We start from the raw sequence: 8,282 nt of genomic DNA on the forward strand, positions 1-8,282 counted from the left end.
AATTGTAATGGAGATGCATTCTGGGAAGAAGTACTATGTAGGATGCATCTACTTCCAAATGGAAGTAGAACTTCCAGTGAAACATTGAACTACACCTTTATAGCGTACCAGACTTTACCTTGCCATATGCCTAGTGTTCAGCTTGCAACCATTACTGAACTGCAGTAATGTAATTCCAAGAACAGGAGGGGGAAGGGAAGGAAGGGAAGGGGTAGAAGAACCCTCTACCTACAAAACACCTAGAGAACAGTAAGCGTGTTGCATTGGAGTCTGCCAGCCATGGCAGCCGTTGATGGGCAGTACCCCAAGAGGCAGGTGTCGGGCCCGTGTTGTGGAAGTCGCTCAACTGAGCGGGCTTTTAAAATTTTTTTTACATTTACAGTTAGGGCACAAAGGTTCAAGGGCTACAGAAAAGTGGGTAAGACTTGTTTCCACATTTTTTTCCTCTCTAGGGTAAAGGGAGAAGCCCCAACCAGTGTCCCACCCATCCCAGGATCCTGATGTGGGGCATGCTCCAAGGGTCTTGGTCAGGTGGTTTTGACAGTTAAACAGTTATGAATTGCTGCCACTCTCACCACTCCAAGCAGGATGAGGTAGCTGAAGAGTCCACCAAGTGACATAGTCCATGTTTTTTGTTTTCACTTTTTTTTTTTTAAAGCCTGCAGTGGACTTGGGTTTCTTTACCAACTATGCCCAGCGAGGTGCCACATACCAAAGGATTGTTGGGTAAGAGTTGGGTGGCCAACTACACTCCCATGTGAGCTGCTTTGTGCCCGAGTCCCTGCTGGACCTGAGGAGATAAGCTGAACATGTCCATGAAGTTCCATAGGCCCAGGACCTGATAGCACTGTGCCTGTTCTTAGCATGAGAGCAAGGAGTGCCCAAGTACAAAAGGAACTGGGCTAAGAAGGCCAGTGCAGGCAGGCTGGGGCCTGGGGGTTCCCAGGGGTGAGCACCAGCTGGGTCCGGAGGCTGTCTGGTTGAGATACAGGGAACAGTGTTCTTTGGGGCCTTGAAAGATAAGGGAGAGGCAAAGAGCAAGCAGACAGCCAAGGAACAAGGCCAGCCAGTGGTTCTTCAGGGAAATGGGAGCAGAGTGCAGGGCTTAGCTTGTATTTTCCTGTCTGCGCCTCAGCTCCAGGGACTGGGTCAGTGAGTTCCTAAGCTGGCCACTTGGGAACTAGTTAAAAGTATAGGTGTCTGGGCCTGGTGCCGTAGCCTAGTAGCTAAAGTCCCCACCTTGCACATGCTCCAGGATCCCATATGGGCGCTGGTTCATATCCTGGCTGTTCCATTTCACATCTAGCTCCCTACTTGTGACCTGGGAAAGCAGTCAAGGACGGCCCAAAACTTTGGGACCCTGCACCCATGTGGGAGACCTGGAAGAGGTTCCTGTCTCCTGGTTTCAGATTGGCTCACCTCCGGACGTGGTGGTCACTTGGGGAGTGAATTGACAGATGGAAGATCTTCCTCACTGTATATCTGACTTAATAAAAATAAATCTTTAAAAAAATACATACATATATATAGGTGTCCAGTTTCTTACCCCAGTTTTCCTAGGGTCTGAAGTCTTAACAGCATCAAGAAGATGCTGACTTGGCACGTTCCGGGAATTCTGTCCCTAGTAGGACACACTGTCCTTCCTGGATAAGCTGCTGGGTGACCAGTAATGCTTTTAGAATTGTTAATATCTTTGGGAGTAGAATAAGCTCCAGCACTGAGCTAAGTATGTGGTACAGATTGGTTCCTTCATTTACAAAAGATATGAGGGAGGGAGTGTGGCCCCATTTTACAGATTAGTAAACGGAGACTCGGGGAGGTTAAGGCTGTGTCGTGCTGGCATTGTAGGATGAGCCTGGGGACATTTGTGCTCCATCTCATGAAGGGGCTAGGATTCCTCCCCTCACATATATTTGCTTTTAATGAATTTGTGAATGTTACGATATTCTTGTACTACTGGGGACTAGGGTTTGTGGTATGAAAATAAGTAAATCCAAAAAAAAACCCTCAAATACAGCATCCTGGCATCCCTCATCTCCCGGGTCAGAAGCTGGGCGGTCTGACAAGATCTGCGTTTGTAACAGTCCTCGGCACGGTGCAGTCGCGGCCTGGAGAGCCGGGGACCTGCGAGGTGGGCGGGGAGAGCTGCTGCAGATCCACAAGGGTAGGACCAGGTGGGCCAGTGGCTGGCCCGGCCTTCCCTTTCCGGGAACAGAGCCGGCACGCCCGCGGCCAGCCACAAGGGGCCGCTGTGGACACGGGCTTGGAAGCTGACTGGAAGCTTTGTTGTCAAGGCCGCTTCCCTGAAGTGCGAGCGTGAAAAAAGCCTGATGCCAGATCAACTGGAGAGGTCACTCTTCCTTCTCACAGAAGGTCTAAGGGGGGTGGTAATCTTGTTTATAGCATTCGGCCCTGGTAGGGAAGCTGAACCTGGAGGGCTTTGTGCGGTTCACGTGTGCGTGGCCGTGTCTGCGGCGCCGGGCCGCCTCGGCGGATCCTGTGCAAACAGCATTCCCGTTGCAGCTGCAGGGCCCCGCGGCTTCGCGCGGCTTTGCGAAGCTGAGGGCCACGGGCCGGCAGCCAGTTCTGGTGCAGCGTGGCGCTCCAGCTCCAGGGCAGAGCCTCGGTCTTGCTCTTTGACGAGGTGAGCGGGGTGGCCTGCGCGCTGGGCCCCAAGCCCTGTCCACAGCCTTCATCCCTGGCCCCTGGGCCTGAGGGCGTCCTGCGCGGCAGAAACGGTGTGCACACCAGGACTTGGGGCCTCCATTTCCCGTGTCTGTTTAAGGAGGTGTTTTCCAGGGTCTGGCTGTGGGTAAGAAGGTGGGACCTATCATTTTTTTTTTTTTTCTTAGAAGTCTGGCTCTTGAGACACGACAGAGTTTGCCTTTGTAGGTTTCTGTTCTGCATCACTGGAAGACAGGAGATGTGCGGTGCGTTGTCCTGCCCGCAGTCGCAGTCTGTAATAATTTCCTCTGGAAACACTGTCTCTGAGGGCCCTCCGTTTGGTAGCCCTGGGCCTGGCATCCCAGAGTCCCTGGAGTTCCCTTCTCGAAGTGCACGTCCCCAGAGCCGTAGGGGCCTCCCAGGCCTTGTGTTGTCTGGCCTCCTGCTCTGTCAGCGGTGGTGTTCAAAGTCTGCTTAGAAATTGCCCAAAGCAGCCCTGCTCTTGTGCTTTAACGGGGTAAGCCACTGCCCACGATGCTGGCATCCCATATGGGCACTGGTTTGAGTTCCAGCTGCTCCACTTCTGATCCAGCTCCCTGCTAATGCGTCCTGGAAAAGCAACAGAAGATGGCCCAAATGCTCGGGACCCTGTCCCCACATGGGAGACCCGGAAGAAGCTCCTGGCCCAGCCCTATAGTTGCAGCCATTTGGGGAGTGAACCAGCAGATAGAAGGCCTTTCTCTGTTTCTCCTTCTCTCTGCTGTTTAAAAAAAGGAAGAAATTACTCAAGCTGTAAGCTCCACTCTTGGTGGTGGAACCATGTTGAACAAAGAGGCCGTTGCAGCTTTCTCTGGGGCGCCTGGGCGAGCTCCTGTGCTTGCAATGTGTGGGTCCTGCTCACTTCCCTGCTGTTTGTGGGTGAGGCCCGGGGGAGACAGGGCTCGCCCAAAGCCCTCAGCGCACTCCTAGCGAGGAGGATTTTGAGGGCTCTGCTGACAGCGGAGCCCTCGGCCATTCACATGCCGTGCCCCTCTGTTCTGAAGGTTACAACGTATGGCTGTGCTGTCCACTCCATTGCCCTGTTCCCATGGCATCTGCCCCTTGTATAGGAGCTGAGGATTGGCACATCTGTCAGTGCTGTCCCTGAACTGGCTTTGTTAACCACGTGAATGTGGGTTATAGGCCTTCAGCTGCTAGTCACTCACAGCTCAGCCTTAGCTTCCAGGACAGTGCAGTTAGCCGAGACACAGAGCCAGGACCCGAGCCACGCACTCTGCTATGAGCTGCGGGCACCCCAAGTGATCTCAGTTGCCATGCCAAAGCCTGTCCCAGTGGTACCCTTCAAAAGACAAATGTTTTAACTCCCTAAATGGGTGCAGCAGCCCATTTATGCAACTGAGCTGATCTGAAGCCAGGGGCTAGGAGCTTCCTCCAGGTCTCCCATGTGGATGCAGCGGTCCAAGGGCTTGGGCCAGCCTCTGCTGCTTTCCCAAGTCATAAACAGAGAGTTAGATCAGAAGTGGAGCACTTGGGACATGAACCAGCGCCTGAATGGGGTGCTGACGTCCCAGGCAGGAGCTTAGGCTACTATGCCACGGTGTTGGCCCTGTCACTTTCAGGTTTGTTATGGTACGTGAGAAACTGTGGTCTTACCCAAGATCACAAAGACTCCCTGTCGTTGATCAGTTCTGTCGTTTCAGCTTCCACTCGGGTCTGTAGGATCTGTTCAGTTTATTCCTGTCGATGTGTAGGAAGGACTTTGACTTCGTTCTTGGTTGTGTGAATCTCCCATTGCTCTGGCACTAGTTGTTGAAAAGATACTCCCCTGAGGAAATGTGCTGGCACCCTGGGTTATCACTTCCTGAGGGGATCTGACCCTCAGAGCTGCTGTCAGGGCTCCCACGAGCCTGTGGAGGTGACAATGATACCTTCGTCTTTATGTCTTTATTTTATAAGCTGTTTATTTTTATGTTCTTGAGAGAGAAATATACCCACCCACACACAGGTCCTTTGGCTCACCTTTCTATAGCTGGGGCTGGGCCAGGCCAACCCAGGAGTCTAGAACCTTAGCTGGATCTCTCAAGGAGCCAAAGCACTTCAGCCATCTCTGGCTTCCCTCCAGGGCATGTAAGCAGGAAGCTGGACTGCAGGCAGAGGCACCAGGATTTGAACCAGGCTCTTGGGTATGGGATGTCCCAAGTGGTGGCTTAGCCCACTGTGCCATAGCATCCATCGCCTGCCTTTCACTTAACTCTCTGTCAGTGGATTACCTTCTGTCCCCTCAACAGTTGTTCAGTGTATTGCCTGCATTCCAGAGATCAGAGAACTGACACTCCAGCTTGACGCCACTGACCAAGAGTGGCTCCTTACTAAGCTGGCAGGTCCGTGTGGCTGTGGGGGCTGGTTCCCTCCTGGTGTTTGGAGTGTCTGCTTATAGCAGATACCACCCAGTTTGGTTACTGTTCCTCGGGTTCTGTGAGCATCGTGACCAGCCAGGCACATCCTACAGCCAGGATTATGACTTGTCTGGGAAGTATGAGCCAGAAAGAAAAGTGTGAGTTGCCCCCCAGTTGCTTCCACAACAGGTGGGCTGCCAGAGTGAAGGAGCCTACTGGATCCTGCCTGGGCTCTGTGAAGTCTTGGCAGCCACCAGGAAAGAGGGCCTTAGGGCTGGCCTGTCTGCAGCTGATGACCTGGGAGGTGAGGCCTGGTCAGGGGGTGGAGCATCCAGGCTCCGCAGTTTGGACAGGGTGAGATTTGCTCTGAAGGGAGTATGCAAACCACGGGAAGACGGCCAGGGCTGCAGCTGATGGATGCTGAGCTTCCTGCTGGCGGTGACAGACGAGCAAGTCTGGCTGTTTCCTGGTGGGATTGCCATAGGGGATGTTTGGGTCTTGAGTGAGGCACAGACCTGGGGGATTTTGTAGGGTCTTCAGTAACTCCACTCCCCCTCCCCAAAGCCTTGTGATTTTGCAGGGACTTCCTGTCCGTGCAGCTGGGAATGCTCCCAGCCCAGATCTGTCACGTCTCACCAATCCCGAGGGCTAAATTTGGAATTTAATAACAACACTTTGGATTTATGTAGCCCGTTTCCTTGGAGGCACTTCATCTGTTATCCCATTAATTCTCAGAACGTCCCTGGGCGGAAGGTGAGGGAGGGTGGGAGCGGGGAGGGAAGCTCTCTCCGGCTCCTCTGTGTTCTGAAGGTGAGAGGAGATGGGGGGGTGGCTGCGGGATAGCAGCTCACCGGAGTGGGGGGAGGGCTGGGAGGGGCCTGCATCGTGTTTCCTTGCAAAGACAGGGCTGCCCTCTGGGAGAACAACGCATCTTCCAGGGCGATGCCTGTGTCATAAGCGCCGTGTGTGGCCATCTGATGTCCCAGAGGATTGATGATGCACCAGCTGCGCCAAAGTCTGCATGTAGATTCTATCACAGGTGAGAGTAGCTGGGTGTGAACTTGAGCAAGGTGAAAGCAGGGCCTCAAAGTGTGCGTGAGGGGGTGGGGGGAGACCAGTGTTGTCACCACTACACAGCCTGCTGCAGGGAAGGGCTGGAGGCAGGAGGGGCTTTCCTGGGGCACAGGGCAGGAGTGGGATTGGAGGTGTGTTTGGGAGGTGTCTTGGAGAGGACCCTGGACTTTGGCAGACTGGCACTGAGATTGAGGCTGGTGCCACGATGGGTGTAAGACTCTTGCCCTCTGGGCTCACATCGCTGGGGAAAGAGGGTATGTGTGTGTGTGAAATCAAATCAGATTTACAAAGAGATGGAGACACGGAGAGACAGATCTGCCATTTGCTAGTTCATTCCCCAAATGGCTGTAATGGCTGATCTGAAGCCAAAAGCCAGATTCCTCTGGGTCATCCACTCAGGTGTAGGGTCCCAAGACCCATTCTCTACTGCTTTCCCAGGAGGGAGCTGGATGGGAAGCGGAGCAGCTGGAACACGAGCCCTCCCGAGTGACGTGTTGAACATGGATAGTGAGCGAGGGCCTGCGGAGAAGATGTATTCTGGGGCAATGGCCTGCATGAACCATGAACCGGCTCTGACTGTGGAATGAAGCTGGAAGGCAGGCCAGCCTACGTGGGGGAGGGCACTGCAGGAGTAAAGGCAGGCTGCCCAGATCACGCTGTCGTCATCTGCCTCCCAAGCGCCTTCCCTTCAGGCCCCCTTCCTATGTGTCCCAGGTGGTCTTTGGCGATGGTCTCAGCTGCAGGGGTCGCTCTCAGCTGGCCTGTGTCTGCTGCTGATCTTCTCCGGGCCCATAACGGGGTAGAGGAAGGGGGCAAGGTGCAGGAACCCAGGACCAGAATGCACAGAAGGTGACTTCTGGGAGCTACTAGAAAGTACTCTGTTGTACAGTCTCCTGGAGGCGCTGTGCAGAAAGAGAAATGGGAGCAGGTGCAGCAGGCACCTAGACCCAAAGGCAAGAAAAAACCAGTGGCTTAGGGCAGGGAGCAGCACTGGACTTGGCAGGGGAGGGAGTGACAAGGTGGGGAGTGGGAAGCCCAAGCCTGCTAGGGGTCTTTTGTTGGAAAGTAGAGGTGTGGTACCATTCATTAGCTGTGCCTCCCCCGTCTCCCCTCCCCCCCCTTTTTAAAGATTTATTTATTTTTATTGCAAAGTCAGATACACATAGAGTAGGAGAGATAGAAAGGAAGATCTTCTGTCCAGTAGTTTACTCTCCCAGTTGCCTCAATGCCTGGAGCTGAGCTAATCTGAAACCAGGAGCTTCTTCTGGGTCTCCCACACTGGTGCTGGGTTCCAAGGCTTTCCCAGGCCACAAGCAGGAAGCTGGATGGGAAGTGGAGCAGCTGGGATACAAACCGGCACCCATATGGAATCCTGGCACATGTGAGGTGAGGACTTCAGCCACTAGGCTACCGTGCCAGGCCCTCAGCTGTGCCTCTTATAATGGGCATTGGCCTTGAGCACAGTCCCTGACTTCCTACTTTCCCTGGATCCGTTCCACTCTCCTTGCCCCATGGGTGACATTCTTCTCTGCATTGGCGCAACCTGGAAGCTTTGCTGTCAGCATTGACACTCAGCGTATCAGCTCATCTCGCCTCCTCTGCCTCCACATCCTTGCAAAGGCTGACTGCTTCCTACTGTCCCCGCAGCCTTCTGCCCGAGCCCCTGCTCTGCTCTCCTGTGTCCTCGCTGCACCCCTCACGAGAGCTTTCCCCATCGTTTGTTCAGCAGGCGGCAGCCAGCGTGAGGCTGTGCAGTGTGAGTCGAGGAGCGCGTGCCTCCATGTAGAGCTTTGGCATGGTCACATCCCACCCAGCAGACGCTGTAGGCTCACCCTCCTGCAGCCCAGACCCGGCCTCCGCCCTCTTTCTACTGCCCCTTTCTCTGGTTTCTTTGCTGCTTCGATTCTTTCTCCTTAGCATCCACTTTGAATATTTTCTTGTCTATGCCCTACTAGCAAGAAAGCTTTGTGGAGGTCAAGGCTGTGGTTTCTAAAAATTAATTAATTATAGAGGCAGGAGGCAGAGAGCTCTCTTGCACCCACAAGTTCATGTCCCCACTTTCCTGCAATAGCCTGGGGCTGGGCTGAAGCTGGGAGCCAGCAGCACAAGGCAAGTCTCCCAGGTGGATGGCAGGAACCCAAGCACTTC

Source organism: Ochotona curzoniae, unplaced genomic scaffold (assembly GCF_017591425.1).
Source record: "Ochotona curzoniae isolate NIBS_2020 unplaced genomic scaffold, NIBS_Ocur_1.0 contig_2692, whole genome shotgun sequence".
Taxonomy (NCBI): Eukaryota; Metazoa; Chordata; class Mammalia; order Lagomorpha; family Ochotonidae; genus Ochotona; species Ochotona curzoniae.